At 26.7% G+C, this 13588-nt stretch overlaps 1 protein-coding gene and 1 long non-coding RNA gene across 2 annotated transcripts in view; one reads left to right on the plus strand and one right to left on the minus strand.

The window, feature by feature from the left end:
• Window positions 1-13588, minus strand: part of LOC123301584 (serum response factor homolog) — an 87065-nt gene that overhangs the window by 12681 nt on the left and 60796 nt on the right. The gene's annotated exons all lie outside the window — the stretch shown is intronic.
• The window catches only part of LOC123301646, a 44573-nt gene continuing 38590 nt past the window's right edge, over window positions 7606-13588 (plus strand). The window contains exon 1 of the long non-coding RNA XR_006535441.1: window positions 7606-8033. This is a non-coding gene — a long non-coding RNA (uncharacterized LOC123301646). The remainder of the gene's footprint in view (window positions 8034-13588) is intronic.

Raw genomic sequence — 13588 nt, forward strand, 5'->3', positions numbered from 1 at the left:
AACCTTTAAATCAAACATTATTATCATGCTCATACATCCTTAATTCAAAAGTTTTCAAAAAATGTTTAAATAATACAAAATTTTTTAATGGAATGCTCCAAAAAACCACGAAATATTTTCAATAATCGGTAAAAATTATGATTATATTAGATAAAAAATAAACAAATAAAAAAACAGTTATTAATCGACTCCAAAAAGAGGAACGATTTAGCCAGTATATACGACAATTTGTCTGGTAACCAACAAAATTGGCATTTCTCACGTTTATACTCCCATAAATGAAACATGGTACCCGGATTAAAATTTTTGTAAATACACTCATTAGAATTTCGTTTTCTAAATAATTTCTTAAAACTGAGTATAAACAATATTTTTTACAGAAAAAAAAACTGACCCAATAAATCAACAAAAATTTTTTCCCATTACGATAAAATCTCGTTAAAAACGGTAGTAACACAAAATTAACAATCAGGAACTTCAAGTTAACAAGAAAAAAAATCATAATAACAGTATTGCAATTAAAATCCAAATATTCTCAAACCAAAAATACATACAAAAAAATATCGCATAAATAATCGTGTGAAAGATTTCTCATTCCATAGCAAAAAAAAAAACAAAACATACAAAGCTTAAAACATGGTCATCTCAAAAACTCATAAAAATTCAATCATACTCATCAAAAATTATAATGTCATACATTTATTACAATCACAAAAACAAACCAATCGTTGCGGATATGGTTTTTAGGAGTCAGACCAATAACTCTTTGGAAATTTTTGGAAAAGTATACTTCAAAATGTTGATTTTGCAAATAAAAAGTGACTAAAAATTTATTTCGGAAAAATACACACGCTTTCTTGCCAAAAACTTCAATTAAATTTTAAAGTATCAAAAACGCGGGCATCAAATTTGATGACGTAATATGGGTATCATTATACGAAATAACACAAATAAGTTTGACAGATATAGTCATAGACAACTGATTATCATAAATAAAAAATACTTATTATCTATGGATATATTATACCCAGCTGTCTACTTTCAAAAAAACCGTACATTTTCAAGATATTTTGTTCACAATATTCGCACCGTGCGTGAGTTTTATTGGAGGCGTTTCTATGGTAACAATACACTACTTTAATTATAGAATTGTATGGATGCATATATAATTGTATGGATTGCATTTATGACTTACATTGAAAATTTGATATTATTGTCTCACAAATTTAAATAAATAATTGTGATAATTTACATTTCAAAAATAATATTTGTGCAATTTGATTTCTTATTTTCACAATTTTTAATGCATTAACTTTAATTAATTAGTGTTTTTCAATAATTTTAATTCTGGCATCGATTTTATTGTCCCTACCATGACTACGCACACAACGAATAGTTAAAAACGCTTGAATTGTGTTTCTTTAATTAAAATTTTACATTTTACATTCAATTAAAAAAATGTTTTATGTCATAAAGTTTTATATTTCGAATTTCATGATTAAAATAATAGCGTGCTTTCATCAAGTTCCCAAAAAAACAAATAAAAACCGCGAGCCAGATACCTCTCTCTGGCAAGTGAATTTATCGCATCATATATAGTCTTAGGTAACATTCCAAAAATTATATCAAAAACTTGCTTCGAATTGAATTAATAAAATAAAGAGCAAATAATATAATAATATATCTGTTTTGCAATCACGATCGATACATACTAATTGAAATAGTTTATAACAATTTTTTGGAGTTCGGACGTGCGTTGTTGGATCGCGTTTCGATTAACTATTATTCTTATTTATTCTGTACAGTGTTCACAGAGGCCGTTGGACGATTGAAAATTGCATATTTTATTTATTATTAAATAAATAAATAATTCTGTTTAGTATCATCGATATATCGGCTATAGTAGTTTGATGTAACGACAGTTCATTTAATCATGAAGATGGAAAAAGTATATTATGTTTTTCATACTAATTGTTACTTATTATCCAAAAGATTATGGGGTGGAAAATGGGGTTTGATGTAACGAGAATTCGTTAGATCATGAAGATGGAAGAATTATAGATTAGAGAGGCGAAAAATGGGAAAATTATTTAAAACAACAGTACCTTGGCAATCGAATTTTCATCGATTATCGACATTTAATGATTAGTTAAAAAAAATAATAATATTACCATCGAAAAAGTACAAAGAATTTGATCGGAATTTGACCTATCTTGATCTATAGGGAAAATTCGGCTCAAAAAATTAAAAGTCAGACCCATTTAATGATTGATAAAGTGTTTCTATGATACTGGTCGAAAATATATATGAAATATTTCATTTTAATAAAATTTTCGGCGATATCAAGAGATATTCGTCAAATGAAATTTTTGTGTTTTTTTAGTCACCTTTACCTTATATTTTCAAAAAAACTGTGATTTGAGAAATTTGGTACTGATAAAATCCTTAAAATCTCTCAAATATCCGTAAAATCGAGAATATTGAGAAGTAAGTAAGATTGTGATTTTTGATAAAAATGATTTCCTAAGGTAAGTAATAAAAAGCAATCAAAATTTTTCCAAAAAAAACCTCCAGAATACATAAAAATTGTTTTTATTAAAGCTATTCCAAGATTTTTTGATCAGATTTCATTGATTTATCTTAGATTTTCTTTAATTTCTATAACAATTCTCAATCTTTTTATATAATCATATAAAAGCAGAAAACCGCTGGGTCTAGAGCGATGAAAGTTTGCACAAAAGTTTCTTGAATGACATAAGTGTGCATTAAGAAGGAATTTTTGGAAATTAATCCAGTAAGGGGTTCAAATGAAGATTAAAAATTGATCAATTTGGAAAGAAAAAATGTAAAAAAATGATATTTATGACCTCATGGTTTAAAACAAGTTTACTGTATGACTATTTTCGAAAAATTCATTCTTCAAAGGAGATAAAATATGGGGTGAAAATTTTCATTTTTTAGTGGTATGCATTTAAAAAAGAAGTAACTCAGTGAAGCGGGTGGATTTCTGTTTTCAGATCGATTGCTTTTAAAAACTACCCTCATATTTTCCACAATCCTCTGTATTCAATAATAATATATTTTTGTGATATAATAAAACACAATTGCATATAAAAAGTTTGTGCTCGTTTTGCAGTTAAAAAAAAAGAGTAAATAGTTATATTATGTGCAATGTGATTTAAGATTCGTCTTATAGTGTACATACGTAGATACAGCGCAGCGCACACACAAATAAACAAAACAAGACTTAAGTAAGAGGTAAGTTAAGTACCCTAAGCTTAACAAACAAACAAACAAACATAATATAGCTGCGCGCACACACTATGTGTATAAGATGTTAGCCACAACAGAACAGAAACAATCCCATATTAGGAAATACGAATCAAGTACATCCGTATTTGGTCAACGCATGAAAAGTTTTCTGTCGTCGCAATGTCTATAGCAACACTAGGTACAAAAAAAAAACTGTATTTACAAACCAACAAGAAAAAAAAATTAAATAAAAACAACTAAAGAGAGTATTTACTATGTTTTACTATCGCGAGTAAAACTTACTCGATTCGATCGGTCGATCGTCGATCGATACGTATGTGTAATCGCGTATACGATGGATGGATAGACGTTGTTGGTTTCGATGATCGGTGATCGGTGGGACATTGGTCTCTTTTGTGTTTGTTTGTGTATTGTAACGAAGCTGGTTTCTGGTTCGACAAGTTCTTGCTTCTCCTCGTCTTATTTTGTGTATGTGATTATATGTGGCTGCTTCTGTTCTCTGATCACACACAAAACTATTCGTCATTTCTTCTGTCGATTTAATAATATGTTGCGTTTTTCTTTTTTTTTATTATTTTCATCGTTCGATGTAAAATGAATATTACAAATATTCCTTGTATTGTTTCTGTGTGATTATTTTTATCGATTATTTGCTACCAAACATTCTTTCCTAATAATTAGTAAGGTATCGATTTTAAGTCCCACAGGCTTTCGGCTATACCCTCCTAAGTTTTCGGTCTCATGAAATTCCCGGACTTTTCGGCAAATGAGAGTTTAATCTCGTAGATTGATCCTGTTTTTTCTCTGATATTGTCAGAATCTCGAATTTCGCTGACATTTTTAAGCTTCTCATGATACTCTGCGGTAATGTTACCTTCTGATGTCAGAGAAATTATGTTTGCAGTAACTTTGAAGAGTCATTTTCGACAATTTTCAAAGCGAAGTTAAGATTAATTGCTTATTTTTCATTCTAATCGACTCTCTGCCAAGGTTTCTTCTTAATCTAGAATTTTGCAATTACAATATTCACGACCAGACTATTTGTAGGTTTTTTGAAAGTAATATTTGATAGTTTTTTTTAAATTTTACGTACAGGCCTTGAAAAATACTCTGAAACCTTGAAAGGTCTTCTAAAATTACAGAAGTGCTACGAGTTTCTCTAGTTCTAATCCCAATTTCTGGCGATTAAGGTCAAAAACTATTCGAAATTTAATTTATCCCGCAATTCCCGTTAATATTCGCGGCAATATAATGATAGAATGCTCTACAGCCTAATATTTAACCGAGGTTTAAACCTTTAAATAATAAGGTACAGTTAACATAATAAGTGAAACATCGATAACTCGATCCTCGTAAAGTCGAGATCCTCAATAAGTGGGGAAAAAAAAGCCATTACATCCCTCTAAACCTCTAAATAAGCGGTGTCTTGAATTATTTAGACATTGTGACTGGACCAAAATGTTATTTCCTTTCGAGATCACTTGAAAATCGCGCCTTTCGAAAAGTCGAAATTTTACCAATTAAATCCTTTGTTTCTCGAACTATTTGTTAAGCCGAAAACTAATTTTTGCACTTGGCTTGACGTTCGAGTTATCGAGGTGCCACTGTATCTTAGCTCAAAAACACAAGAGGCTCGAAATTTTATGGATTATAATATTTTTAATAATATATAAATTGTCAGGAAAAGTTTCATTAAAAAAAAGCATTCAAACCTTAAAGTTTCATAAAGAGCTTTATACAGAAAGGATTTCGAAAAATTTTAAACTTCAAATACTTTCTTGTGATCTCATATCTAAAGTCGTTATACGAATTATGAAAAATTATAAAATCATGATTATTGCAGACAAATGGACGCCTATTAAAAATAAGGTTTGAGATAACTATTGCAAGTTTTTTTTTTTCTTTCTTTCTAGATAACTACTAAATAAAACTTATCGAACGTGTAATTGTGCGACTTATTTTTTTTTATGCTTTGTATAGTTTTAAAAACAAGTTGTTTATAATTTCAAAACATGTATTTTAGTTATAATTTTCTATAAAGTGCATTTGCACAAGTTAATGTTACTAACTCTTTGTGTAAAAATTATAAAATACCTATAATATAATAGGACAAGAGGCAGTCGTAGAATTTGACAGTAATTTTCCAGTTAGAACGCCTTGGAAATTCGAGAGACAATTGTCCAAATTGGTAACAACTTTTTAGAAAAATTTATCATAATAGACCAGTCAGAATACGGTAGGGATGTCGAATTTGCCATATTACGCATAAAAATGTAAAATTAGAATTGATATCATTACAAAATTCGAAAGTGAAGTTAAAATTGCGTACTTCTAAAAATTTTCAAAGACCAACTCCACTTTTCTGACCATGCAGTAGAAGTTTTTCAACTGAAGTGATAAAAAAAATTTAGTTAATATGCCCATTGAAACTCTTCAAAGAAGGTTTATAGTTTACTGCAATAATTCTCATTCACGTTAACTTCGAAACATAATGATATAACGATTTAGAAAAGGATGAATTTTTGTTGACTTCGAGTTGAGACATAGTTTTTGAAATAAATACCGCGATACTCGAAATATATTGTATTGTAAGCTTGCCACGAAATTAAAAATGTTGCAGGTTCCTATGAAAGAGAAGTTTACGATTCTTAAAACTTAGTATTTTAAAAAGTTGTTAGGCATCAAAATGTCTCGAAACCATTCTGAAATAATAGCTTCAAATTCAAAGTTTGGCTCTAGACTTGATAATACTATACCAATATATATCGAGTATCGACTTCAAACAATCTTAATCGATCGACAATGATCGTTAAAAATAATATATATATATTTTTTTATATTTATTTTATAAAATAAATTTTAATTATTTTGATATCGACTTGGTCAACGATCGATCTCACATTGTATTTTTTTTTTAAATTACAGTTTAAAAACCCTAAGAAAACACACGAGCTATGAAATAGGTGCTAAAAATTTTTGAACAAAAAAATCAATACTTTAATTTTTATTAATCAAGAAAATATTTTTAACGTGAATTGAAAATGATTTAACTAAGTGATATCAGTTTTAATTTTTAAAAAATTTTAAATATTTAAAAATAATATTTGTAAATATTCGATTATCATGAAATTTAATATTATTAAATTTTTCGTTAAATAAATAGATAAAATTATTGAAAATATTAGAAAAATTCATTTACAGAAAACTAATCAGTAAATCAGTATTTTTCGAAGTAATCGCGACTGAGAATTATCGGAGTGGGAAATTGATATGAGTGCCTGATATTCCTATCCAATTTTTTCGAGTAATGGATTGGTCCGTTTGATTTACCAGAGAAAAATAATAACTTTATGCATACAATAACGGAAAATATAGACCCCAAAGTATTGTTGTAATTACGAGTTGGCTGCTTTGAGTTTATCGACTATGGAGAAGTTGGTTGGGTTTTGAAGTTTGCCTTTGCATTCAAAAATGGGTCACTATTAAAGCATTTTTTTCGGAAAATAGATTTTTTTTATTTTTCTCGGGTAATTTTACTAGAATATAACATAAAATGAAATTATATTTAAGAGGAACATTTTGTCACATTGCTAACTATAAATAAAAAATAAATAAATTATTAATAAAAAAAAAAAAATTTTTTTATTTAACAAATGTGGGTTGATTTAGATTTTATACTTAAAAAAAACTAACTACTCAATATATACAAACTAGAGTGATACCCACCCACTTCGCTGGGTTTAAAAGTAAAGATTGATAAAGATTGCTCTCGCTTATCCCCTTTCTATAACACTCGAAATAATGGTAAGGATTGTTTTACACCTGTAAAATATATGTATGGTTTTTATAACAGTCGTAATTATTCATTGAGTATATCAGAAAAGATGGCCGTGAAATATTTCATATTGACTATTTTTACAGAAATCTGTTATTTATGGTAATGTCAAATTAAATTAATTTTTAAGTTTTTTTTTTATTAATTTATTTTTATAAATTATATCTCATGTGTTATTCTGAAGTATGAGCTATATTTCTGTACAGTTTCATTAATAGCCATTCGCTAGTTTTAGTTTAAAAGCGTAACAAACAAACAAACAAACATGCTTACTTTTGCATTTATAATATATAGAGATAATCATAAATATATATAATAAAAAAAGATAAAAGTATATATTACTATGAATTAGAAAGAAATGGTAAGTATATTATTATACCTACATAGATAGTTAAAAAAAAAAAATCAAATTGGTTAAGAACGGCCGCGACACGGCATCGCGCAACAATCATAATACCTAAGCTATATACAAATATAATAAGCTAAGTATAGCTTATAAGTTTGGTGGTAACTTTAATGCAACAAGTATCAGTCGTCCGTGGTTATTCTTCATGTGAACATATTACCATTGTGTTTAAATATATACGAATAATGTCGTTTTTTGAAAAACGACGGCGACGCAATCGTAAGCTATACGAACTGCGCGACAACAAAATTACCGACGGATCCGGTGGAGATCGCTCGCTCTGTGCTCTCTTAAGACCACTTGTTTCAATCTGTTTGTTGTATTAAATAAACATTGTAATTGTTGTCATTTAACGGTTGAACGCTTAGAACTCTCGCGCGCTCAGCAACTTTGTTGTGGTCACTTTTTGGTTATACAAAAACGGAACACGTGTGCACAAAATCGTAATTTATTCCGATTCGATTGAATTTAATTTTTTTTTGACATTTTGTTCGGTTATTTGTTTTGTATTTTGCAAAGGTAAGTTTTATTTATTTAATTTTTTTATAAAAATATTTTTTTAATTTTTTTTTATATTTTATTTTAAAATAACTCGAATCTTATTTGGAAACTTAAAGCGAGCTTAATTTAATTTAAAATAAAATTCGATAGCTTTCGAATTATTTATTTATATAGATTTAATTTTTAAAAGATTTTTAATAATAAAATAAGTAAATTTTTCAACAATTGAAATAAGTTTGTATTTGTCTGCCTATATAAGGTGTACCATAAGACTCGTCTAGTGTTTTAGAGAATACATTTTTAAATAAAAATAACGATTCATGAATTATAATATTTAATTTAATAATTTATTTCTAACCATTTTATTTTTTTTGATTAAAATTGATAACTTTATGGCAAATGAAAATTTGACCGCTATGTCTGCCTGTCTGTCTGTGGCATAGTAGTGTTTGAAAGATAATTTAATGGAGAGTGTTCTTACTTATGTTTCAAGTGCGAATTTAGGATTCCGTAACCGAAAAAACTAAAAATTGACGATGGTCTCCCAAAACGTCTCAGTTTGGAAAATGCTTTAAGAAAATTTAATGGAGTGTGTTCTTAGATATGTATAAAATGCGAGTTTAGGGTTCCGTAACCGAAAAATTTGTCGGGGGTTTTAAAAATTTTGTAAAATTTACTTGTATTTCCCGGATAAGATTATTTCGGAATTGATAATTTTTATTATGATATGTTCGATTTGATTTTTTTTTGCTGACATATTAATTTTTAATTTTTCTTTTTTTTTTCTCTTCATTTTTTAAATTAATATTCTATAAAAATATTTCAGATTTGTCATATAAATTTTTTATGATGATTCACAAATTTATATATTATTAAATTTAATATAAAAACGGGACTTTTTCATAAAATAAAAATTACGTGACTTCCGAATTGCACCTGAAGTGTTTATTTTATTCGTTGCGCTGATTTGTGTTAATTTAACGCACAGAATTTACAAATACAACAACAGAAGAGAGAACCTTAGTCATACCATAGCATAATAATTTTAATTGAAGATAATTAATTAAAACGTTTCATGAATATTAATTTCATGATGAGAAATAAATAATAAATATATATGAACAAGTTTGGGGACAGAAAATGTTTTGTGAAATCAAATCTAGATGGCGTTCGTTCACCATCTTTAAAAAACTTATCATTTTAGAAATAATTTTTTATTTCTATAATTTTATGAATTTTATATAAAATAGTATTCTGGAATTTTTAATTTAATAACTTAACTAAATTTTATAATTTTAAATCATTTTATTAGCAAAATTTTTTTGTTTTTTAATTCAATGTTTGATATTTTTAAATTCAAGATAGAATAATCAACGGAATAAAATTTTCTACTTTTCCCAGCCCCTACACCAAAATTCACAATACCCTCAATCAAGGTATATGAAGTTTAGACCCAAATTTTTATACCCTGCATATATGTAATGTATATCAAGGTACATAAAGTTTAGTCTCAAGTTTGTAACGCTTAGAACTATTGATGCTACGAGCAAATTTTTGGTATAAGTGTTCATAAAATCAAATAATTTAATTTCCAGTTGTTCGTCCGTCTGTCTGTGGACACGATAACTCAAAAATAAAATGAGATATCAAGAAATTTTCATAGCGTGAAGCTAAGTTCGTAAATGACCAATATAGGTCAATTGGGTCTTGAGTTGTAAACCGTTAGAGGTAGAACAAAAAATTAAATGTTTCTTATGAAAAAAAATTAACAACTTTTGTTTGAAACATTTTTTCGTAAAAGTCACTGTTTTTCCGTGAGGGCGTAAATTAGGGCAAAAACTTTTGTCCATTTTCTCCAAAACTATAAAAGACAGAGAGTTGAAAATTTGCTGGTAGCTTCAACTAGTAGTCTTGTGAAACATTTTCGAAAAACGAAAAAAAACTAAAAAATACTTTGGCGACCGAAAGGTTGGTTTTGTAATTAATGAATTAATTTCGGTTTTGAAATTAGTTAATTATTTTTTTTGTAACAATATTATGTATTTTTTAATTTTAATAATTTTGTATATATTTCAACACCAAAAGTCGTTCAATAGAATCTAATTTCATGAGAAAAATACGATTAATTTTTGGTGTTAGAAACATTAAACCGTATAATTAATTCATCAAAATGACTATAATTTTGATTCACAAATTTTCTTGTAATTTTTATTTAAATTAAATACATAATTGTCAATTACTTTCAAAAAAACATTTATCAGTTCACACCTTTGGAACTTGAATCTATGTGACGGACGACCCATACAATTAAATAATAATTATATACTCTCAAAAAATACTCCAATTTTAAAAATTACTTATTAATAATAATTTATGTTAAATATGTTTAACATTTCTGATAGAAAATTATTTTACTCATCTCAAAAACTTAATTGGAAGTTTTATAACAGTGGTTTTTAATTTTGCATGATAATTTTAAAGTTACGGGCAGTTTTAAAAGAACTTTTCAAAAGAGAAACGAAAAGCCTCGACAAAACAAAAATGTTCGTAAAAGATCGTGTAATGTCATAATGTTAATTAATAATTGTATACATACTATTCAACTAACATTATGACGTCACAAGGATGTTTTCCGAAAAATTTTTTTTGTCGGATGATTTCAATTCTCTTTTGAAAAGTTCTTTTAAAACTGTAAAATTTTAAAATTATCGTGAAAAATAAAACATTAAAAACAGTTTTATTATACAACTTTCGTTTTGATATCGAAATAACTTCGATAATCAGGAACTTGTAGGTCTGGCATCTAAAGACCGTATCCACCACGACATGGCTATGTTAAAGAGTAAAACTAACAAGTTTTAAAAAACATTTAATAGCCGAACAATTACGGTAATTTGAATATGTAATTGTTAGTTTTTAAAAAACATTAAAGATTAAAATCGTTTTCGTTATATGAATAGCTGATTATTATATAAAATAAAATATTATCTTTTATTTCACAATAAATAAATAAATATATTATAATAAAAAATATAAATAAAATTCAAAATAAAATAAAAAATATATTCAGCCTTTGAAAAAGATTGTAGGCGCATATGTGGCGCCAACTTTATTTACTAAGATGAGTATTTAAAAAAATATCTTTTTATATACATTACAAGTGGATAAGATAGTCGGAGTCGACTTGGAGACGTTGTGAGCTGTGCGCTATAGCGCTTACACATAAATACACTTTCCAAAGAGAGCCTCCAAAGTAACAATCTTTACATTTATGTTTTGCTATAGAAATAATATTGCATAGAAGAGACCCCGCCGATTTAACACATATGATTCACTTTTTATATTTTTTTGTGAAATTAACACAAATTTTTTTTTGCTGAGTGGGTTTTTAATTTCAAATCGCGAGTCGCGCAATCATAAAAATTGTATTTAATATATTAATGAGAAATTTCGAAGGTTTTTTTAAAATTTTTTTATTGGGTTTTTTGTGAGTGGAAAAAAAAATAGCGTAGGTGCAAATAAGTTCAAAAAATTAGAAACTAGTTTGAAATGTAAAGGCTAAAATTTTTCCCACGATTCAATTAGAAAGTTTAAAGACAAGCTTTTATTATAATGATCTAAAAATTATCTTATTACTAGTCAGTAACTAACAAAACTCACTTTTAGACAAAAATCAATTATTTTTCCATAATTTTTGTAATAGAGACCGGCTAATAAGGCTCAAACGTTTGATTTTTCACAATTAGAGAATAAGTATGGCCACCTTTGAATATAAAAACTTAAGTAACGAATATTATTTGAAAAAATGAAATCGAAAAACAAATCTTATTTTAAATTCAGGTTATTTCGATTTTTATGAACGAAATAGTACAAATTTAAGTAAAAATACTTAATTTAATTTGCGCAGTAAAATTAGAAAAAAATATTTAATATTCCAAGAAAATATCTATAAAAACTTGCGAAAATTATTTATTATTTCATCTTTCAAAAATAACCTTGAAAATGAGAGAAAAATTTTTAATCTCTATAAACAAAAATATTATTGCCCTTTTTTAAAATTTGAACAAGCCTAAAATCACGACAAACTTGTAAATCTTTGTTTTTAAAGAAAATTTAAAAAAAAAAGAAGAAATAAGAAATTTTATAGTAAAAAATGTATTTTTGTTGACAAGCCCAAAATCACGAGCATATAAATTTCTTAAAAATAAGAAACATTAAATTAAAAATATCTGACTCATAATAATATAGATGACACAAAAATATGCTCAAAAAAATATAATAAATTTTAAAAAAGTAATAAAAAAAAAATTAAAAAAATATTAATAATTTTTATGAGATAATAAGTTATGCTTAAGAGTAGTCATTATTTTTAATTAACACGTAAAAATAAAGCTAGGGTCAGGCCAAGTATTTGAAAATTATTTACAAAAGGCTAAAAATTTGAAAGACTATTGACTTATCGAATTCCTAAGAGAAGCCATTTCACAATTAAACAGCCTTAATTACCTTCTCAATTAAAAATCAATCAATCTTTCGTACTTAAAAATTGCTATTATGAAATGACTATCAAATTATTGCATCTGACTCAAAGCCTATAAAAATGACTTGATATTTTCTATTGTAATTATAAATTAAAAATAATATTTAACTAATTACTAATCTTAATTTATTGTATTTTATTTCAATTATTGAACACAATTCCGGGTTCATTATGACAATTTTGTTTTTGTTTCTAGTTACAAAAATGTAACAACTCTTTAAAAAATTTGTGCAATGTCACTCTAATTCAAATATAGAGGTGTGGAAATTGAATAGAACTTTCCCCAAAAATAAATAATAAAACACAAAATTAAATCAAATCGATATTTTAATTATTTAAAATTGCCTTAATTCTTATAACAAAAGGTGTGGCAGTTTTGGTCCCGTGTTTTATAAAGTATCAAAAAATTGCTCAACCTCTGTCTAGACTCTTAATCTTAAATGAAGTAATAAATTTAAAAAAATACAAATTAAGACTCAGATGAATAAAATAATGAACAGAAAAGATGAAAAAAGGGTCAACCAAATGTCATGGGACACCCGGTAGGAACTATGCATCTTTCGCTAAAGATTATGTATTCTTGACTAACCCGCACAATGAAGATATGATAATAAAATTGTATTTAATAATTTCCCTTTCAAGTTTTAAAAATAGTGTACTATTTGGGTAACAAAATAGAATTTAAAAAAAATCTATTGACGTAGAATGGGTTACGATCTGACGACCTTTCGCGTGAAAAGCGGGAGTCTTTGCTACAAGACCATGCCCTTGTTGAAAATAGTTAATTTTCGAAATGAATGTAAATGAGAATTGTAAATTTTTTTTTGAAAGAATTTTCAAACCTATTTTAGGGCTAGATACTGGACTAATTTCACAGCAAAATGTCGAGATCTTCTTAAAGACAATTTTAATTAACTGTTTTTTTTTTTAATAAAAAATTATTAAAAATAATTTTTAATTATTTTTAATATCCATACAACACTTCATTATTACAAGTTTAAACTTGCTATTAAAATACATGGAGACTCCAATA

This window comes from Chrysoperla carnea, chromosome 5 (assembly GCF_905475395.1).
Source record: "Chrysoperla carnea chromosome 5, inChrCarn1.1, whole genome shotgun sequence".
Classification (NCBI taxonomy): Eukaryota; Metazoa; Arthropoda; class Insecta; order Neuroptera; family Chrysopidae; genus Chrysoperla; species Chrysoperla carnea.